This window comes from Musca autumnalis, unplaced genomic scaffold (genome assembly GCF_047663935.1).
Source record: "Musca autumnalis isolate F117 unplaced genomic scaffold, ASM4766393v1 scaffold_5, whole genome shotgun sequence".
Lineage (NCBI taxonomy): Eukaryota > Metazoa > Arthropoda > Insecta > Diptera > Muscidae > Musca > Musca autumnalis.
In genome coordinates this window covers 94,127,274-94,141,922 of record NW_027412088.1, presented here as the reverse complement: position 1 = coordinate 94,141,922, position 14,649 = coordinate 94,127,274, and positions in this window count along the sequence as shown.

The following is a 14,649-nucleotide window of genomic DNA, read 5'->3' as shown; positions in this document are numbered from 1 at the left end:
CAGATGTCATCAGGATAGGTACCCGACGCCAGGATCGTGCAATCATCCGCATACCTTGGGGAACTCCCTGTTTCACTCTACGGGGTTTGGACTTCTTATTCCTGAATTCCACGTACGACTGGCGTCCACACATATAGCTGACTATCCAACGTTTCAAGCTTGGCCGGAGGGTTGTCTGCTCAATGTCCTCAAACAGCCTGTATCGAAGGCTTTTGATAAGTCAAGCGCCACCATCACTGTTCTATCGCACGGCCGTCTCTGGTTGAGTCCTTTACAGATATATGTGGTAATGGCGTGCAGCGTTGTTGTCGTGCTGTGCTGCTTACGGAATCCATGTTGATGATCGGCAACTTGATAGCTATTTCTGATATTGGGGAGGAGCAAGGCCTCAAGTGTCTTTGCTACGGGCGACAAAAGCGAAATCGGTCTGTACGATTCACTTTTGCTGGCATCCTTGCCTGGCTTCCGTAGTGGGACCACCCTGCCCATTTTCCAGACTTCGGGAACAACGAGGGTGGCTAGCGACAAGTTGAAGACTTTGGTGAGATACTCGACTCCCGGCTCATCCAGCTGCTTCAACATTACCATGGAGATTCCATCAGGGCCCAACGCTTTTGATGATTTAGCGTTCCTGATGGCATTGGCAACATCATCCATTGTAAATTGTGGTGGTTCATCCTCGGCAGGAAGAGATCTGATGCGACGTAATACTCTTCTCTTCGCCCTGTCACTTTCGGGATGCTCGACAAACTGTCGATTAAAATTACTTGCGCACCTCTTCGGGTCAGTCAACGTAACGTCGCCAAACGTGACTGAGGTCCTATCTTCCCTTCTTCCAGGGTTCGAGAGTGACTTAACCGTTGCCCACAATTCACCTATACCGGCTCCAATGTTGCAGCTTTTCAGATGATTTAACCATTTGTTCCGCTTATGCTCGCCGAACAGCCTGTTAACTTCCAGTGTTAGCTCCCTGACTCTGGAGTCATTGGGGTTGATACGACGAAGCTCATTACGCTCATTTGCTAATCCCGTCGCCTCTGCTGGGAAATTTGGTCTTACTTCGGGTATTCGACCAGCAGGGATATGGCGAGCGGCTGCGGCAGTGATGATGTCCCGGAACGTCCTTTCCGCTACCCGAACATCAGAAGGATTGGGCCATTCTCTGAAGCGGTGATTGGTGAACTCTCCGAAACTCGGCCAATCAGCTTTTTTATGATTGACGAACGTGCGGCGTTCAGAGGTGATGAAGTCGGGTGGTCTGCTAATGGAGACAATTATGGGGAGATGGTCTGATCCAAGGGAAATGACGGGTTGCCAGGTAACGTCATTTGTCAGACCAGGTGACACGATGGTTATGTCAGGCGAACTGTGACACTCTTCTCTAATTCTGGTAGGGGCGTCCTTATTGACCGTGCAAAACGTAGAGCTATCAATCTGCTCAGCCAGCGCTGTACCTCTCTGGTCGTTTCCGAGGGCCGAATGCCACATCTCATGATGCGCATTAAAATCCCCCAGGACCAGACGATTATGACCTTGCAAGAGCGGGCTAATGTCAGGCCTATAATCAGGGATACAGCTATTTCTCGGCGGGATGTATACATTCAGCAACTCTATCTCGGCAGCTCCACACCTGACTGCTACCCCCATACATTCCATGTACGGGTCATTAGAGACAGGCTCAAGCGAGTTAGGTCAGTATTGGACAGACTGGTGCAATAGGAAAGCCAATCCCCCACCTCCACTTCTGGTGCGATCTTTCCTCAGAACATTGTAACCATCACATTGTAACCATCAAAAAGGCTGCATTTTCGGGGATTGGGACAACAACGGCTGGTGTTAAAGGCTGCGTGTGCGGTTGTTGTCGAGGGGACTGCGGGGGAGTTTCGTCATCAGAAGACGAGGGAGTCTCGTAATCCGACGACGACTCACTGGGGACTGTGTTCACAACATAGTCCCTGTCGTAGTCCCTCACGTGGACGAGTCCAGAGCAACCCCTTAGATGCACCCACTCCTGACATCTATTGCATCTCACCGAAGGTTGGATGTGGGTGAAGATGCGGATGTGACAAACTGAGCACAGATATATTGGTCCTGGGTTTTCCTCCGTCCCGGCTCGGACCAATAGAATTCGGAGCAGGCATTCCGGGATATGCTGCACCCAATAGAGAAAAACGAAACAAATACGAACATGTGGTGGCAGCCGCTGGCCGGAACATTGGTTTTGTGTTGTTCCGGGCCAATCCGGTACGAAAGAACCCGCTGCCGTGGGTCTTCACCGATTGTTAATTGTCGTCACCGATTGTTAATTTGTATTTGGGATTAGATAGTAAACATATTGAAACTAAGGAAACCAAAACACTAGGTCAAAATATTGGGAGGTCAGGGCGTGGCGTGCCCCTAAAGACGGTATTTTTGCTATTTTAGAAAATAAGTCATTTTTGCAAACTTCGGAAGAAAGAAATAGGTACGTCTCATAAACTATAACAGATATTGTTGTCTTCAAGATCTATTTCAATAAGTCACCGTTGCGTTTACACGAAGGGAGCTATTTTATTTTACCTCGTGTACTAAATTTTTGGTTAAATTCCAACTTTAGTGGACTAGAACATTTAGGGAACAGCTTGGAACAAAGTTCCGTTTTCACAGAATGATCCCCGAGAGTGTGCTCTTTCAGCCCATATATACTTTTGTACACGTCCCGATCAGGACGTTGAACACTTTTTTTAAATTTTTTAAAATTACATACATATGTAGGAAAAAATTTGTGTTTTTATTCCATACCGTTTCCCATATAAATTATAGGTTTTTACACAAATTGACATTTTTAATATATAAGTTTTTATAAGAGTTATATTACGTTTATATAACCGGATTTAACAAACCCACTGGGTTTCAAATGTCAATTCCATTGCTTATATTTCAAACAAATAATCTTCATAAAGAAGGTTAGCCCAAAAAGCTATAATATAAATAATAAACATAGCCTTATATGAATGATTTTTATGAAAACCCAAGGAGACTTTTTTTTAATACTGAAAAAAATTCAATTTTTTAAAAAAATGTTTGAAAAATGATTGTGTTATCTGTCCAACAAAATTATGAAAATATCTCTATCCGTTCGAAAGTTACAGACCAGGAAAAAACGATTCTGAACCACAGTGTGACGTCTATAGGGGTGTTTTGAGTTTTTGGACCAATTCCTGGGGAAATATGGATTTACACACACAAAAAAAATTATCATCTGAGCTAGGGCCGCATAAACAACATGTTGCCAAAAATTTAAAAACGATCCAAGACTGGTCCTTAAACTTCAATCTTTCTAAACTCTGTGTGGGAGTGGAAGTGGTCCAATGTAGTCGATATTCGGACATTATTCGAGTCTGTGGGATATAATACGATGTACAACGTTACGTACTACTCAATTTAGTTGATACCGGCACGCTTTTTTTGGAGATTTTGGGCCATTATTTCATGAAGTATGGACTTTTGTGTGGGAGGTACCCGAAGGATGGGACCGATGTAATCCATAATATTCCAACCTGATACATAGCTAAATGAAATAATACGATGCGCAAAATTAGGACCAATCAGAAACTCACCTATTGTCCGTTCGAGTCAGGATTGGTTCTAAAAAGGTTGATATTTTTACAACATTAGCATAGAAATGTTAATAGGTATCAGGGATTTCATCGTAGGTAGAGAGTATGGCTGTGGACGCATGTACCTGATCGGTATAAATATCGATACCGACTAGTGGTGAACTATCTGCTGGTGGAGTGTTCAGTTGTTTGCTCAAAGTTAATTAGAGGTGACATATAATCCGTGCGCATTCGCATTTCTATTGAAAGTAGAATTAGAGCTGGGGTAACTGCTTCTCAACAGCAATATGAAGAACCGATTTGTTCCAAAATTTGGTTCTAGTAATATTTTGTCCAAATTTAGATAAGGTTCGCAAATGGGCTATATCGGTTTACTCCTTAGGGTACCCACAATAGTTCAAAACAAGTAAGAAAAGCGTTAACTTCGGTCGGGCGGAACTTTTTATACCCTCCACCACAAATTTCGGCCATTTCGGTGGATTAATGTGGCCACAACCTTCAAAATACCGAAATTCGGAAGGTACCGTTCTATGGGGGCTAAATTATGGCGTGGACCTATACCTACAAATTTCTGGGGGAAAGTTTCATACGCCTAAAGAAGACTAAATACCAAATTTCAGCCATCTCGGTGTGATAATGAGGCTAAAACGTTCAAAATATCGAAAATCGGGATATATTGTATTATGGGGGCTATATCAACACGTGGACCTATATAAACATTTTATGGTAGAAATGTTTCTTAGCCTCTGGAAACACAAAATACAAAGTTACAACCGATTCTTTGGTCAAATGGGTCTAATACATTCAAAATATATTAAAATGACGCGTACTTTATAAAGGGCCTTATGTGGGGGCTATACCAAAACGTGGACCTATATAACCCAACTTTGGTAGAAATGTTTTCTGGCCTCTGAAGTCACAAAATACCAAATTACAACCAATTCTGTGGTCAAATGGGTCTAATACATTCAACATATATTAATATGACGCGTACTTTATATGGGGCCTTATATGGGGGCTATACCAAAACGTGGACCTATATAACCCAACTTTGGTAGGAATATTTTTTGGCCTCTGGAGACACAAAGTACCAAATTACAACCAATTCGGTGGTAAAATGGGCCAAATATGTTAAAAATTTCTTAAAAAGACGACGCGTCACGCGTCATTTTGTATGGGGGCTATACGAAAGAGTGGACCTACCTACATCAATACCAAAAGTCCTACGTAAATATAACACATTTTCCCAAAATTTCATCAACCTACGTCAATCCGTTCGGACGCTAGAGTGATTTCCACAGACGGACGGACTTGGCTATATCGATGTAGAATTGCACGCTGATCAAGAATATATATATACTTTGTGGAGTCTACAATGATTATTTCGAGTAGTTACAAACGTAGTGACAAACTTAATATACCCCCATCCTATGGTGGAGGGTATAAAAATGTTCACTAAAATGGTGCGCACAATAACTGTTGAATGGAGTGACCTATTGGGTGCAAACTTTGCACGTCGTAATATTTTCTCTAGACATAGATCAGTTTCGAATATATCGGTCCACTCCATCGTGTAAATTTCGGTGAAAATAGTACGAAAATCTCTACGACCACCATGCATAGTGCCTGGTGCTTACAACTTTCGAATTGTATACTGCGTTGGTTCAAACTTTGCATATCATAACACTTCTTCAGATCTAAGATAAAATGCAAATATGGACAACAGTCCAATTCCTTGGGTACCGCTCCCTGTAATTTTCAAAAATTGTCGTCCCAGAACTCTCGAATCGAGTAGCCGATTGGGTCCACTTTTTTACATTATATGTAATCCCAACAAAATGTTTGTAGCCAGTAGATTAATCATGAGTGCAAGTGATTTCGGACTACATCTTTTTATGTAAAAGAAGTCATGATTTTTACAAGAGCATGGTGCAGCGAGGTTACGATTCATTTTGCTTCCACAGCAAACGTCTAGGATGCACTCCATTTTCGATCAACGGCACATCTTTTGATTCAGTGCTTTTGATTGAATTTAGATACATTCTTAGGAGAATGTTTTTAATCAGTTTAAGCATGCAATAAAAAAGCAAGCCATTAATAATATCCCAGAATAAATAAAATGCATTTATTAATTGTGTAAAAAAAGAGTATTAAGAAATTTATAATTTTAACACAAATTATAAAAAATATCCATTAAATTTAGGGTGTCCAAAACCGAAACCGGTTAACCGGTTACCCGGTTTTGAGTTACAAAACCGAAACCGGTTTTCGCCAAAAACGTCATTTTCGGTTAACCGACAAAACCGGTTATTTGTGTCGGTTAACCGGTTTTAAAAAATAGTGATATTTTTAATATTTCACTACAGTTGTTTCCTTGAAAGTAAACTAAACTTAACTATTAACCTTTAAATTTGAAATATATTTTGTTTAAAATGTAAAGTTGTGCCAATCTGGTTCACTACGCAGTTCCAATAGCCCACATCGTTTTTATATGAAAACTGCGTATACGTAATATCACACAGCAGTTTGTATGACATTGTTCACACGTTTTGGAACTAGTACAGTGAACTAGGAACTAGAGCTGTAGTAGCTACAATTTAAAACCAACCAATTAAAGATCGACGAATGTTCACTATGATCAGCCTCACTAGGGGAAGTCTGTGCATAATTAACACAATTTTTAGACGAATGTCAGGTTATAAAGGGTAACGGTAACAAAATAAATGTAGGATTCAGGCATTTCACGATAACTTGAGGTTGGCAAAGCGAGACGAAGAATCCGGACTTAATGAAATGTAAACTTAATTCTTTTGGTACACAATTTTATATTTATATGGTTTACCATTGTCAGAGCACAATTTCTGTCTTAATTTTGCAGCACCCATTTCGAGGTTGAATACCAAATAACAAGAATATATTGAGATAATTATATAATAACGAAGTCATTATGCTTAATTTACCCCTTGTCGCACATTTTTAATCAACTATTTATAAATTATGAGCAATTTTGTACCTATTTAACAAAACCGGTTTAAACCGGTTAACCGGTTTTGGCAAATGCTGAAAACCGAAAACCGGTTTTTGAAAAAATTTAAAATTTCGGTTAACCGAAACCCGATTTGTTTGGAAAAACCGGTTTTTTGGACACCCTAATTAAATTCAATCGCTATTCTGTTTACTTCCTCTGCTCTCCGTCATCATGTTCCGCTCATACAAAATATCTTTTTATTATACCCTCCACCATAGTATGGAGGGTATATTAAGTTTGTTTTTCCGTTTGTAACGCATTGAAATACTCATTTGCGACCCTATAAAGTATATATATTCTTGATCAGGATAAAATTCTAAGTCGATCTGAGCACGTCCGTCCGTCCGTCCGTCTGTGGTAATCACTCTAGCATCCACAAAAATGGAGATAGGACGCTGAAATTTTGGGAAAATGCGTCTTTTGTTTGCAGTCAGGTCAAGTTCGATGATGGGCTATATCGGTCCATGTTTTGGTATAGCCCCCATATAACGGTACCCCCCGATTTACGGTATTTTGACGTTTTTAACTACATTTTAAGACCGATTTAGCTATAATTTGACATTTAGGGTTCTTAAGTAACAGTAAACATATATAACAAAACTTGTGGACATAGGTCCACGTTTTGGTATAGCCACCATATAACGGTACCCCCCGATTTGCGGTATTTTGACATTTTTAGCTACATTTTTAGACCGATTTAGCTATAATTTGACATTTAGGGTTCTTAAATATCAATAAACCTATATAACAAAAGTTGTGGACATAAGTCCACGTTTTGGTATAGCCCCCATATAACGGTACCCCCGATATACGGTATTTTGACGTTTTTAGCTACATTATCAGACCGATGTAGCTAGAATTTAACATTTAGGGTTCTTAAGTGTTGATAAACTTATATATTAGAAGTTGTGGACATAGGTCCACGTTTTGGTATAGCCCCCATATAACGGTACCCCCCGATTTGCGGTATTTTCACGTTTTTAGCTACATTTTCAGACCGATGTAGCTATAATTTGACACTTAGGGTTCCTAAATGTCAATAAACTTATATAACAAAAGTTGTGGACATAGGTCCACGTTTTGTTATAGCCCCCATATAACGGTACCCCCCGATTTACGGTATTTTGACGGTTTTAGCTAAATTTTCAGACCGATTTGGCTATAATTTGACATTTAGGGTTCTTAAGTATCAATAAACATATATAACAAAACTTGTGGACATAGGACCACGTTTTGGTATAGCCCCCATATAACGGTACCCCCCGATTTACGGTATTTTGACGGTTTTAGCTAAATTTTCAGACCGATTTGGCTATAATTTGACATTTAGGGTTCTTAAGTATCAATAAACATATATAACAAAACTTGTGGACATAGGACCACGTTTTGGTATAGCCCCCATATAACGGTACCCCCCGATTTACGGTATTTTGACGGTTTTAGCTACATTTTCCGACCGACTTAGCTATGTTTTGACATTTAGGGTTCTTAAGTGTCATTTAACTTATATAACAACATTTGTGGGCATAGGTCCACGTTTTGGTATAGCCCCCATATAACGGTAACCCCCGATTTACGGTATTTTGACGTTTTTAGCTACATTTTCAGACCGATGTAGCTATAATTTGACATTTAGGGTTCTTAAATGTCAATTAACTTATATAACAAAAGTTGTGAACATAGGTCCACGTTTTGGTATAGCCCCCTTATAACGGTACCCCCGATTTACGGTATTTTGACTACATTTTCAGACCGATTTAGCTATAATTTGACATTTGAAGTTCTTAAATGTCAATAAACTTATGTGACAAAACTTGTGGACATATTTCCAAGTTTTGGTATAGCCCCCATATAATGGTTCCCCCCGATTTACGGTATTTTGACGTTTTTAGCTACATTTTCAGACCGATATAGCTATAATTTGACATTTAGGGTTCTTAAGTGTAACTAAACTTATATAACAAAAGTTGTGGACCTAGGTCCACGTTTTGTTATAGCACCCATATAACGGTACCCCCGATTTACGGCATTTTGACGTTTTTATCTACATTTTCAGACCGATTTAGCTATCAATTGACATTTAGGGTTCTTAAATGTCAATAAACTTATATAACTAGTGGACATAGGTCCACGTTTTTGAATAGCCCCCATATAACGTTACCGCCCGATTTCAGGTATTTTGAGAATTTTACCAACAAGTTTTAACCGAATTATCTGTAATTTGAACATTTGACATTTTAAATTCTTAGTGGTCACCACACCTCTCCATCAAAAATTGTCAACATAGGTCCATGTTCGGATATAGCTCCCATGTAACGGTACCTCCCAATTTTCAGTAATTTGGCAATTTTAGCTACATTTTTTTTAACAGAACTAACTGTAATTTGACATTTGAAGATTGTAGTGGTCACCACACATCTGCATCAACAATTTTCAACACAGTCCCAATATAACGATACTTCCCGATTTTCGGTACTTTGAGGATTTTACTTAAAATGTTTAACCGAACGTAGGTCCATGTTTTTGTATAGCCCCAAAACAAAGCTCCCGATTTTCCTACCTTAGCTTTATTTTTTGGACGAACTTTCTGTAATTTGAAATTTAAAAGTTAACAAAAATTCTGCAACAAAAATTGTTCATTTAAGTTCATATTTTCGTATAGCCCACATACCTCCGAACTAGCTGTTAATGAAATTTGAAGTTCCCATGTTATGTACCAATTTTCGGTATTTTGAGGATTCTAGCTGCAATTTTTAACCGAATTAGGAGTTATTTGACATTAAAGGCTCCCATCAAAAACTGTCAACATAGGCCCATGTTTTATTATAACCCCTATATAACAGTACCTCCCAATTTCTAGCCCACCAAAAATTATCAACAGTTAGATATAGGCACCATAAAAAAGGGCCTCCTGAATGAAGCATTTTATGTACATTATCTGACATTTTAACGTACTCACTTAAAGTTGGGGACAGGAATGAATATTTTATGGTGGAGGGTATGAAAAGTTCGGCCCGGCCGAACTTAATGCTTTTTTACTTGTTTTGTCTTTGTATCACCAGGCAAGGACTCTAAATCATTGGTGATCACTTCCTTACGGTAGCGTAAAAACAAACCACACGTATTCTCTCTTTATTTCTCATTTGCCACTCCTTAGTAATGGGAAGAGTGTCTTACCACTACTAATACACGAACTATTCTGAGCACAGATGTAAAATGCATTGAAATGTATGCTCACTTGCTCTCAGTAAGCGCACATTGCCTATCCATGCTCTAACTCACTGATGGGCAGAAATGCTCTGCCTCACACACAAAGGCCTTGTACACACGCTGCGACTTTTGATGCATGCATCACCATTTTCGTACTTGTAGGGTTGCATTTTTTCGTAATATTGTAAGAAGTGTAATTTTTGTAACAAACATGTATGATTGTTGAATGCATATAGGTATAAATTGTTAAACCAAAATTATTGAAACAGGTAAAAATATTTGTTAATATTTCTCGACAAATGTAAATAACAAAATTTTTGGAAAAAAACATTGTTAGGTAAAAATGTATTTTCCATTCTACGACACACAGGTAATAAAACTCCGACAATATGGGCGTTCACACAACTATAATTATTGAAATATTTTTACGAAATGTTGGGCTACAAATTGAGCAACGAACGGCGTCAGTATTAATCCAATCGATTCAAACAATTAAATTCTCTTATCTGCAATTCGCATTTTGATGTTTTAAAAACACATTTCGAACACAAGCAATTCAGTTCCAACTATGAAGTCAATAAAAACTAACAACATACTTATCAAATAAAGGAGGAAGTTTAGTCCATTAATTTTTATTACATTCTTTTAAATCCATGATGTACATTAAATAATTTTAACATTCTAAATGGTATTAATAAATTAAATGATTAGTCATGAAATTTTACATTTCATACATTTCGTACATTTTCATTTCCTCCATCACTACTATTTTTTGCAACACCGCTAAAAAAATGGTGATGCATGCATCAAAAGTCGCAGCGTGTGTACAAGGCCAAAAGTGTAAAAAATACATGAGTCTCTCGCAATTTGCCCATCAGTGCTCTAAATCAGCCAAGATCATCCATATACGTTAACGTATGTGAGAATAACAATCAGTCGTCGTTGAACAGCCGACAAGTAAACATGTGCATGGATATACGCATAATTTTAGTGGGGACACTGAACAAAACCGCACACACCCGCCACATGTTAGCTGGTCACAGGTCTAGCAACCACTGAATGCTGATACAAACTTTCTTGTGATTCTCTCACTACTTTACTCTCTTTTTTATTTTGAGCATCAATGCTCTAAATCATTGGTGATCACTTCCTTACGGTAGCGTAAAAACAAACCACACGTATTCTCTCTGTATTTCTCATTTGCCATTCCTTAGTAATGGGAAGAGTGTCTTACCACTACTAATACACGAACTATTCTGAGCACCCCAGCTCTAAATCCCCTCCAATCATTCTACTCTTAGTTAACTTAACTGTTTGTATTTTTAAGTGTCGTGCTGCTACCGAATAGAAAAATACCCCATACAGGGCTACCCTACAACAGTGTTCACCAGCGAGCCCTTACTGAGAGGAAGTGAGCATACATTACTGTGTGTTTTACATTGAAAGTTACGCTCACTTGTTCTCAGTAAGGGCTCGCTGGTGAACACTGCCCTACAATCAGTGGCAACTCGTAGCGCAGGAAAGAGGTATTGGGAGAAAAGGAGAGAGACGTATTTTCATCAGGAAAAAGGGAGAAATGGAAAAGCGGGATTTTTACACTCGAAATGTACAGGAGCGAGAATGAAGTCCGAAAATTCTAACAAAGAAACATCAAACTAATGGCTTATGCGCAGGCACATCCACCTGTAGTGACCAGTGAGGTAATTTAATAATAGATACATATAGTGTGCTCAGGATATCGGAAAATCTTTTTTTCTAAACTGTTGGTATGAATAGAGACATTTATGGACAGATCGAATACGGCTTACCACCGAAATCCTTTTGTCCAAGAATTATGCGTTGAAGGGGGTTCTCAGAATGTTGTGACCTTGTTTTGACGTATAAACTTGCCGATAAAAAATATTGAGACTTTTTAGGTTTACGGACGTTCCGAATAAATTACCTTTGTGGAGTAGGTACCTGAAGAGGAGTGGTCCAACACAATCAATTTCAAAAGTGGATATTTTTTTGGACTCAGTCCCTTCTTATTTATTGCGCCCACAACCAATTTTAGTCGGCCAACGTAGGATTTATAGCTAGACATTATGTCAGGAAACATGGTGTTGCCCACGAAAAACTTAATGTTGCTACAGGATCACCAGAAGTACGTTCGGTAATAATGTCAAAACTATCTTTAGACAGCCCTTAATACCCCAAAATGTTGAACTTTTGAAGACGTTGTCCGATATAGATCCTCTGGAAGGTTGACGTACATTTGGATGAAATTTTACTGTGTGTAAAGTTTCGGTCAAATCGGGTATTCATTTCGTTAAGTTATTGAGATCATTACTCATTTAAATCCAGATTTTTGTCGGCAAGTTCATACGGCCAAAATTCTGAAAACCCTCTAAATGCATACATTTTTGGGGAAAAAGTGTTTCAATTCCCACACACTGAGGGTATATCTCTGTCGCCAAAGCCGACTGATATTTTTATAACCTCCACCATAATATGGAGGGTATAATTAAATTTGTCATTCCGTTTGTAACACATCGAAATATTCATCGGAGACCCTATAAAGTATGTATATTCTTGATCAGGGTAAAATTCTAAGTCGATATAAGCATGTCCGTCCCCATAGAACGGTACCACCCGATTTTTGGTGTTTTGAAGATTTTAGCTTCATTATCACATTGAAATGTCTGAAATTTGGTACTTAGTCTTCGTTGGGGGTATACACCTTTCCCCAGGAATGTTGTCGGTATAGATCCACGCCTTCATAAAGCCCCCATAGAACGGTATATCCGAATTTCCGGTATTCTGAAGTTTGTGGCATCAATATTCCACCGAAATTGTTGAAATTTGGTATTTTGCATTCGTTTGGGGTACAAAACTTTCCATATGAAATCTATCGCCTTCATATAGCCCCCATAGAACAATACCTCCCGATTTTCGGCATTTTGCCTGTTGTGGCCTTAATATTCCTCCGAAATGGATAAAATTTGGTATTTAGTCTTCCTTGGGGGTATAAAACTTTCCCTCAGAAATTTTTCGATACCGGTTCACGCATTTTGAAAGTTGTGACCACAATAATGCATCGAAATGGCTGAAGTTTGGTATTTAGTCTTCGTTGGGGGTATTCAAATCTCCCCTCTAAATTTGTCGGTATGGGTCCACGCATTCATATAGTTCCATAGAACCGTACATCTTGATTTTCGGTATTTTGAAGGTTGCGGCCACAGGAACCCACCGAAATGGCGGAACTTTGGTATTTAGTCTTTGTTGGAGGTAAAAGCTTTTCCAACTGAAATTCGTCGGTATAGGTCCACGTTTCGATATAGCCCGCATCCAACGGTACCTTCCGATTTTCGTAATTTTGACGTTTTGACGTCAATATCCCACCGAAATGACTGAAATTTGCTATTTAGTCTTCCATGGGGTTATATAATATTCCAGAAGAGAATAATCAGTATAGGTCCACCTCTACCTATATCCCCTGTAGAAGCGTACCTCTTTCGGTATTTTGAAGGTTTTAGCCACATTATCTTACCGAAATATCGGAAGTTTATTATTTAGTCTTCTTTGAGAAATTTGAAATTTGGTATTTAGTCTTCGTTGGGGGTATAAAACTTTCCATATGAAATTTGTCGACATAGGTCCACGCCTTAATATAGCCCCCAAAGAATGGAACCTCCGGATTTTCGGTATTTTGAAGTTTGTGGCATCAATATTCCACCGAAATTGTTGAAATTTGGTATTTAGTCTTCATTTGGTGTATACAACTTTCCATATGAAATTTGTCGGTATAGGTCCACGCCTTCATATAGCCACCATAGAACAATACCTCCCGGTTTTTTGGGTATTTTCCAGATTGTGACCTCAATATTCCTCCGAAATGCCTAAAATTTGGTATTTTGTCTTCGTTGGGGGTATAAAACTTTTCCCCAAAAATGATTTAGCTTTCCTAATGGCATTTACATCATCATCCATTGTAAATTGGTGTGATTCCTCGTTGACAGGAAGAGATCCAATGTGACGCAGTACAATTCTCTTCGCCCTGTCATTCCGGGGGTGCTCGACAAATTGCCGATTAAAATAACTTGCGCATCTCTTTGGATCAGCCAGCGTAACGCCGACAATTTTGACTCAGGTCCTATCTTCTTTTTTCCCAGGGTTCACTTATTCCGGCTCCAATGCTGGAACTCTTCGGGTGATTTAGCCACTTGTTCCGCAGAAATATCGCCCTACCTTTTTTAGAATTCCTTGTTTCGCTATTTCGCGTTTTATTCTACTGTTGGTCCTTTATTGTAGGACTGCAGAATTGAACAGAAATAGGGTGTTTGGCGCAGCAAATACGTAGAATCGGCCGAAAATATATGTGGGAGCCATATCCAAATCTGAACCGATTGCGATATAATTTGGCACATTTATGTCTAGACCAAATTTAGTCACACATTCCAAATTTCATCAAAATCGGAAGTATATAGCGTGTTTGGTGCAGCAAATACGTGAAATCGGCCGAAAATATATTTGGCAGCTATATCCAAATCTGAACCGATTTTCACCAAAAATAATAGCGTCCTTCCTAAGGCTAAAAAAATTATATTCCCTAATTTTCAGCCGTATCGGACAATAAATGCGACCTGTACGTTGCAAACGGACGGACGGACAGACATGTATAAATCGACTCTGAAAGTGATTCTATGTATATGCCTAGAAGGGACTATGGGTCTATCTCGTTTCCTTTTGTATGTTACATACAAATGCACAAAGACATAATGCCCGTTAATTACCACAGTCTGGTGTAGGGTAAAAACACTACAATCAGGAAAA